At 30.8% G+C, this 9155-nt stretch overlaps 1 protein-coding gene across 1 annotated transcript in view; it reads left to right on the top strand.

Annotated features, from left to right (window-relative positions):
* Positions 1 to 1534: 1534 nt before the first annotated feature.
* The window catches only part of LOC123653744 (rootletin), a 37824-nt gene continuing 30203 nt past the window's right edge, over positions 1535 to 9155 (top strand). The window contains exon 1 of the mRNA XM_045589730.1: positions 1535 to 1751. The gene's annotated coding sequence lies outside the window, so the exon portion shown is untranslated. The remainder of the gene's footprint in view (positions 1752 to 9155) is intronic.

Genomic DNA, 9155 nt, shown 5'->3' with positions numbered 1-9155 from the left:
TAGCTAAAGTACGTAGAAGTCCATGATAGAATAAAATTGGGTATAAACGCTGCAGTTTAAAAGTTGTTATAAAGGGCACGACTGCAACGGTGCAACAATTAACAGATGTTTTAAAGGCATCTTTAGCAGATGGTTGACCTTTTTTTTAACCATAATTGTCCTAATTATTCGTGGGTTGAATGTTTCGTTCCTGCATTTTTTAATATAAAAACGCAAAATACTATTTTATCTGAAAATTTTAATGTTATTAGACTCTCGCCAATCTTAGTTTACGTTTGACTGCCTGATGTTCATGACATTGATTTAATAAGCTTGAAAACGATATTATTGTAAGCAAATAGGATCTAGCGGCAAATCAGCTATGAACCGTCGGCTATCATAATGATCTTCCACAGAAGCGCGACAAATATTCGATTTCGTTTCTAAACGCTAATTTGAATCTGTTTGAGCCGTACGATTTAATCAATTTTTTTTTTACATATATTTCACAAATATTACAATTTCAACAGGACATCAATAAATAATAAATAAATATCTACACAATATAAACACAGTCGTCTGTTCCTAAAGTAAGCAACTTAATGCTTGTGTTATATGAAACAGCGGACTGATATATAGCTACTTTTTTCCAATAAACATACTTCTAAATAATACATATATAAATAAATATTTATATTACACCCAGACTCGGGGCGGGCATCGAACCCACAACCCTCGGAGCAAAAAGCAGGGTCACTACAAACTGCGCCAACGGGCTAGTCACATACTTTGAATATGCATAGGTGTTTGTATTTTAATTAAAGTTAAGCTATTTTGGAAGATAGGGCTCGCGGCTAATTCGGTTCCTAATAAGATAAAATTATGATTATTGAATCAATTCTAACTAGGTCGGACTAATGAGAATGTTAAAATGTCAAATGAATGTTTTTTTATAATAACATGTTTCTATTTTAACCATTGCCCGAATATGATGTTTTAAAAATGTAACCAGTTGAAATACACGTAGAAATGCATTCGCAACGACTTGCAATCTTGTTTTGAGGCTTAAGAACGCTTCAACAGCTCTTGACCTTTATGCAGATGTCATACATTAAAACGTAAATCTCAACGTTCATACGTTTTAATATTTGCAAAAATTAGTATCAATTCATCGTTAAGACGAAGATTGAAATTGTTTTTGAATTATTCGAAGGACGCGCGGAATGATTGATATCTATCGAGCTTTTTGTGTTAAAATTACAAACTTTTTTAAGGAGTAATGATTGACGATAAGAATTTGTCCAATTAATCCCCCCTCTGTCTGGATCTGTCAAACGACTGTTTTCATTATCCGTTCGATGCGAAGACGTTGAACCAATTTAAGTGCTGTCGCCATATCGGGCTCTATGTGGGCTACATCTGGTTTTTATTAACCACAGCTGCGAGGCTAATCAGCGTGAGGTTTGCCATTATTACCTTGTCATGTTTGATTGTTGTATATTTATATGAAATCGTCGATATAGGAATGTGTATGAGCGGTAGTTGGGTTATCATGTGAGCGCACCCCTCGGTCTCCGGTGGACTACCGACTAGTCGACTACCGGCTCTCATTTAGTTTTATTCGCGTCCGCGTCGGATGTAAACGTGTCGTACAATTTATATGATCAAAATATTAAAGTTTATAAAATTGACAATTAATAAAAACATAGAATATAAGTGATAAGTGAGTTTTGTGGTGTTTTTTCTTTTCTTTATTCAGTATTATGTTTTAGGTAAGTCATTTATATTTTAATTTTATTAAAATTTTAATAGAAATTTATCTAGTTGCTATTTACCTATCGTTGCTTATCAATCGATTAATCGTATGACATTAAATAGGTACGTAAGATATGTGCGGTTGTTTCGCTATTTTTTGGTAAATAACGAATTTGCCACAAAGAAAGAATTATTTTAAAAACTTACTATTTTTATTTATGTATTTTTTTCATATAATACATAATAACTAATTTCGCTCTTGTGATTATGCGTCAGGGTTGTGCTTATTTTTATCTTTACATATTCTGTATATCCGTCCTTGAGCAAAATTTTTACTCCTATGAAATTTTAAGCAGACATTTTTTTTGTATGTATTGCCAATTTAAATCAGAGCACTGTGGTCAATAATTTTTGATAACTATGACTTAGATATTGTTTGTTTTTTATTTTCCTCATATTTTTGACTACCTATGTAACCTGTACTTAATTATAATAATAATAATTATTAATATAGTGTATATTTATGAAGTTATAGAATAAATAATAAAATAAATCTACTCTCTTACCTAACTTATTACAAAATTGTAAAACAAAATCATAACATAAACATAATAAAATCGTATCAAGGTCAATTGTACATTGAATGTATCTCAAAACAATAATTGTTATGTATTGTACTTTGTTATTGTTACAATAACAATTACTTTGAGATTTTACATTTTTTATTATAAAATTAATACAATTTCAGCCTATATACCTTTTTATACTTTTGAATATAAAACAAATCGCTATGACAACATATAAGCAGAGTTGTAACCATATAACTCAATTCTAAAAACTACGCGTAGCAGCCAGTACTAATTTAAATAATTGTATCAAAACCGCATACTTTATTCTAATAGTTTATTTTAATGATCAGGAAATAATATTAACCAAACTTTATCCTGTTTACACCGACTCTTGCACATAGTTCCTACGTGTCAAACTTAGACCACGTGTAAGGAAAATCGATACGACAGTCCGACATTCCCGTCTTCGGCGTCGAAACATGGGGGTGGTATTAGTGGGGGAGAAAATGTTTATTGGAACAATAAAACCGTTGTCTGCAACAGTCCCTCGTCCGAAGTAACACTGCACTCTAACATAATGATTTACGTCTCATTTTACATATAATAATTATTTATAAAGCTCACAATGTGGCGCCTATGGATATTTTTGTTTTGCTGTGAATCAATTCGTGTGTAACGTTCTTTATTTAGTCGAAACGAGTGTATATGTTCGGCCTTTTAATACGTCTGACCAAAGGATAACGTTTCCTTTTCATTTTGTTTTTGTATGATTACTTTTTATTGATTTTTTGGCTTCTATGTGTTAGTATCAACTATACTTATTACTCTAGGTTCAATACTATCACTAGTTATATCATACCACAATTTTACCTCTTCATAATGCACGAATGACTAGGGTTTTGTTGTGTATAATATACTTAACTGAATAAAATTATATAATGTATTTGGTGCACAATATGCTACAGTACATACAAAGTTCAAACAATTCTAGGAAGTTGGCGGCTCGTGAGCGTGACAGTGCTTCATGTGTTTCTAATGTAGTGGGGGCGTTACAAGGCGAGGTTAGGCTGCATTTATATTTGCGACACTCCTGGATGTAAACGATTTTTGTTCCTACAAAAATATTAATAAATAAGAAAGACATTAACTATACCTGTAATGTAGAAGGTTTGTAATTAATAACACTAAAATTAATCTGAATAACCTCCTTCTTTTTGGAACCCGGATGATAATTATGGAAATTTAACCCGACTGAAATCGCGCTGAACGACTAGTGAATCATATAATGTCAGTATATAAATCAGACAAAATAAAAGTTAAAACTTCAGAAAATAGATATTTCTTCTTGTATCGATATCAATTTAATATCATCACATCTTTATATGTTGTTCATACATCTTTTTGTGTTCCTTGGTATCAAGGCAATTTGTTTAGGTATTGTTTTTATAAAGAAATTTCTAACCCGCATACCTCGTCTCTACATTACAACAATAATGCTTTTACAAGATATCTCTAGCCTTAATAGACATTAATTAGATTAGATAATTGCCTTATCATAAATAAAAAAAGAAATGTTTAGTTTCACTACTAAACTTTTTATTTTTTATCACTAATGGGAATGAAATATGTTTATCGATAAAAAAGAAACGATTAACAACTTGTTATTGAATATTTATTAGCATTTTTATAAATATTTTTACCAAATTAGTATAATGATGTAAACAGAATAATAACTAAATAGGCACTTATTTATATAACGTTTTATTTAAAATATAAATTTTTGTACATGATAAGCTTATTAAAACCCAAAGGTTATCTGGAAGAAATCGCTATTTAGCGATAAGATCGCCTTTGTACATCTTGTATTATATCTTTCTTTATATGTGTCTGTATTTCGGTGTACATTAAGAATAAATAAATAAATAAAACGAAATTAGCACTATTGAGAAATGGCGAAGTATGAACGTTAGGCGAACTTGTTTAGTATCGCCATGGCTACTATTTCTAGCTATAAATATATGTGCTAACATCCGGTCGCTCCCTCCACCTCTAATTGCAAAGTAAAAAAGGGTTGTTTGTATCAACGCTAACAATACATGTTCTAATTATAACGGTATTTTGATCTTGCTTTATTACAAACTGTATAGCTAAATTATATGTTCTGCCTTCGACTTGTTACCTAAAGCAATGCTCAATTTCTTGACTTAATCGCTTTTGATTTGAACTTTATAAAAGCTATTTTTACTTCAAATATATTACAAATAAGGAACGTGTGGAGGAGTCTCTGTAAACAAAGTTGTTATCTATGCCTCATTAAAATTTATTTATTATTTAAGTCTTAATTAGTACATATAATATTTTTTAGCTTTTAACGAAAAAATTTTTTACGAAAGGTAAGAACAAGTCTAAAACACGTCAAACTTCAACGTTAACTTCTTTTCATTTAATGGTTTTAATGGTACCGAAAGAGAAGCCAAGTTATATTTCAATTACATATCAAATGTCACCGGGCACCTTTTAAAAGTTAATTAAGTTGTTGTCTTGGAATTATTTAAATGTTATCCGATGTCTTGAAAGTGTTTGGCAATATGTCGATAGGCTTACGCTTTGTTGATACTTATCGTAATATACGTAGATTTAGGGGTAATTTAGTAAATGAATTAAGGTACTAATATAAAGGTATTATTAATGTATAATTTTAAAAATAATTTTAATTATTTAGATACATTTCGAATATGTATGATTAATAATGATTTGTAGTGTACATAATTAAAAGAAAACGTTGTGTAGTAGAATATAAAAGAGTCTTTAACGGACAATTTTATTACATTAACTCAAATTTATACAATCTTCAACTATATCTCCTTGCATAGTTATATAACAATTGTAACAAGTAAAAGTACAAAGTAAAATTACTAAAATTGGGTATAAATCTATACATATAAAAAATGAATGTTTTTCTGTACGTCCTTTATAGAACCGTAAACTATGCATTTGATCATGGCATGATCTTCAGCAAAGTGTTGTGCATGAGTCCACAAAGGTTTCTTTCTGAGTTGGTACGACCAAATATAAAAATAATTGTGTTTGCAGACAAACGAAAAAAAAACCGACTTCAATTACATCGACAAGTAATACAACGTAGATCCACGACAAAATAGTCAAGTAACTACGCGTTATCAAAGATTACTCAAAAAGTAGTTATCAGGTCTCGATAAAATTTTAATGTGACATGATGAACATCAGCTTTTCATTAAATTAAAAATTATCAAAATCGGTACACCCAGTAAAAGTTATTGCGGATTTTCGAGAGTTTCCCTCGATTTCTCTGGGATCCCATCATCAGATCGTGGTTTCCTTATCATGGTACTAAACTAGGGATATCCCCTTTCTAACAAAAAAAGAATTATTCAAATCGGTGTATCCAGTAGAAAGTTATGCGGTATAATACAACGTAGGTCGACGATAAAAGCGTCAAGTAAAAACGCATTATTAGATATAACTCAAAAAGTAGTTGTTAGATCTCAAATAAATTTAAATGGGACCAATTGGCACACACCACCTTTCGATTAAAACAAAATTTGTTTAAATCGGTCCACCCGGTCAAAAGTTCTGATGTAACATACATAAAAAAAAAAAAATACAGTCGAATTGAGAACCTCCTCCTTTTTTGGAAGTCGGTTAAAAAAGCGTAGCAACGCGCGCAGGGTAGCTACCTACAGCTAGTATATTATAAAAAGGTCACAATGGATTGTTTATTAGAAAATAATAAAAGACTGTAAAACTTCAATCGGCACGGGGCATTAAAAATTAATAACTATTTGAATTAGCTAAAATTAAAATAGCTAGCATAATTTGCTATAAAGCTATAAATAAAATCACCATTCGCGGGGTAGGTGCGTTATCACAGTTGTATCCACGTGAATGAATTGGGCACGCAATAAAAGTTATATCGGTAGGTGGATCTCGACGAAGTGCGAAACGGACGTTGGCTGTTAGTGCCGCCGAGCCCTCAGGGAACCAGGCACGACCGTTACACGTGACCTCATAACTTAATACACCTTATCATTATTGTGACTTGCTTATAAGCTAATGTAGTTTAATTTATAATTAGATTCAGTAAAATTAATTATAAAAAACATACTTATACCCTGCCCTATGTTAAATTTATTGTATACGAAATTTTAGTTTAATATTTGTAGCCTGATAGCGCAGTGTGCTGTTTTTCTGCCTTCTGTTCTGAGGGTTGTTGTTTCGAATTCCACCCCAAATCTGACTATATTTATAAATGTATTATTTATATATGCATTTATAATAAAAAATGTATCAAACTTTCCTACCTTAGGAATAAACGACCGTGTGTCTGCGTACACGTGGAATTAAAAAAAAATATTGTTCAGTTCGCAGAGTTACAAAATAAATAAATTTCCAAAATAAAATTAGCCTAAGTTACGCCTTTACTACTTCAGCTACCTGCCAGTGAAAGTCCTGTCAAAATCGGTCCAGCCGTTTCGGAGATTAGTCAGAACAAACAGACAGACAGACAAACAGACAGACAAAAATTTTAAAAAATGTTTTTTTTTGGTATATGTACCGTGTATACATCCATATGCATTTAGTAAAAAGCGGTTATTATAATATTACAAACAGACACTCCAATTTTATTTATTTGCATAGATTTGGTGCTTGAACATTGACTCTTATTCGGTCTGAGCTAATTCTATGCTAGTTTTATATTGTCATGGCACATCAGTCGTAACGGTAACAGCCTGACACTGCCTACAGTTAATCCTTTAGGGAGTCAGCGTATGACCGCCGATGACCTTATCATTTCATTTTAAAACCATTATATAAAGTTTATTTCTCTAGGGTTTAATGAAAAGCCTTTCAAATATTTAAAAACCGTGTACCGCTGTTCAAAGAATTACATCTTTTTTTTAGTACCTAATAAATACGCTGATAATGATATTTTGTTACTATATTTTTTTTTTTATTATTGAATACTTTAACCTGTAATTATTGTTGTATAATTTTTTTATCACCTGTTACGTATGTTACCTTAGCACTTAATATCTGCTTAAAATCAGAATTATTTACCTGTGATCATCTGGCCGAGGCCGAGGTACACTTCTCCAGTCGGGCTGCTCCAGATTTTGAGCAGAATACTTCCTACTCATGTGCATTCCTACTAATGTATTGTAAGTATACTTGAAATAATACGATGTATACTTTCTTGTAGTTCTATAATTAAATAAAGTGAGATAAAATTTCGTCTGACCTTGGGATATCAACGAATTTATACTTACATAATAATCGTGTTTATCAAATAACCAATAGAGCGTTTTGAAGTTTGAACAGTCATATCACAAGCATTTTATTTGTACTAATTAAGCTCTTGACCGATATATTTACGTATTAATTAAAATTACAACTATATCATCACCAATAGCATCATTAAAATGAACTTATGTGCTTATTCTAGTATTTTTTATTAAGAAAAAGGTTTGTGATGCATTGAAAGAACTTCAATAAAATCGAAAGTATCGAATGTGAATATGATGGATGACCTCATAATGCATAGTTTAGTGAGTTCTTTTTCGTGCAATTTTTATGTATATATTTATGTACAATTTTTTTATAACAAGTGAACTATTTGTTACCTATACATTTCTATAAAATGTCAATACACGAAATTATAAAATTGTATTAAATATTTTATGCAGACATCAATAAATTGTATGTTAATAGTTGATTTATCTCTATTTTATTTATTTATGTAGGAAACAGACAATGTATACATCACTTACGAATAAATTCTTTACATAAAACATTTATCAATAGTTTCCAGTAAATAATTCTTATCCACGTAAAGATTAAAGCCGTCATAAAATTTAAATCATTCTCCGTAATATAATTAATTCTTTTTATTCTTTATTTTAATCCCTACAATAGCTTGTCGCAGACGAGGAGATGAAAAGATAATACGTTGGACTGGTGGCAATGAACTTCAAACTAATTCCAAAACCCGACATGTCCTAATAGAGAACAATATAATTGTTTCGAGCGTCTTTATATAAATTGTTACGTTATGGTCGAGTTCTTGAACTTTTTTCACGATAAACTGCACGTTTTTATGATTTCATATCTTGATGTCTGTCAAGCTGTTCATGTTTTTTCGCGCGATTTCATCAATATAATATTGCAGAATTTCGTGGTTGGATTTATTATAATTTTAATTTTTGAAACTGTCTAATATTTTAAATGTCAAATTTTTCTTGTTTCAGACTGGTAGTTTTAGTTTCGCTCAAAACATAAATTAAAGTTTTATTAACCGACTTCCAAAAAAGGAGGAGGTTCTCAATTCGACTGTATTTTTTTTTTTTATGTATCATCAGAACTTTTGACCGGGTGGACCGATTTCGACAAATTTTCTTTTAATCGAAAGGTGGTGTGTGCCAATTGGTCCCATTTCAATTTATTTGAGATCTAACAACTACTTTTCGAGTTATATCTAATAATGCGTTTTTACTTGATGCTTTTTTCGTCGACCTACGTTGTATTATACCGCATAACTTTCTACTGCATGTACCGATTTTGATAATTCTTTTTTTGTTGGAAAGGGGATATCCCTAGTTTGATACCATGATAAGGAAACCAGGATCTGATGATGGGGTCCCAGAGAAATCGAGGGAAACTCTCGAAAATCCGCAATAACTTTTTAGTGGGTGTACCAATTTTGATAATTTTTAATTTAATCGAAAGCTAATATTTATCATATGGTCACATATAAATTTTATCGAGATCTGATAACTAGTTTTTGAGTAATCTTTGATAACGCGTAGTTACTTGACT

Source organism: Melitaea cinxia, chromosome 5 (genome assembly GCF_905220565.1).
Source record: "Melitaea cinxia chromosome 5, ilMelCinx1.1, whole genome shotgun sequence".
NCBI classification, from domain to species: domain Eukaryota; kingdom Metazoa; phylum Arthropoda; class Insecta; order Lepidoptera; family Nymphalidae; genus Melitaea; species Melitaea cinxia.
The sequence above is the reverse complement of the archived record's forward strand: the minus strand, read 5'-3'. Positions and strand labels throughout refer to the sequence as shown.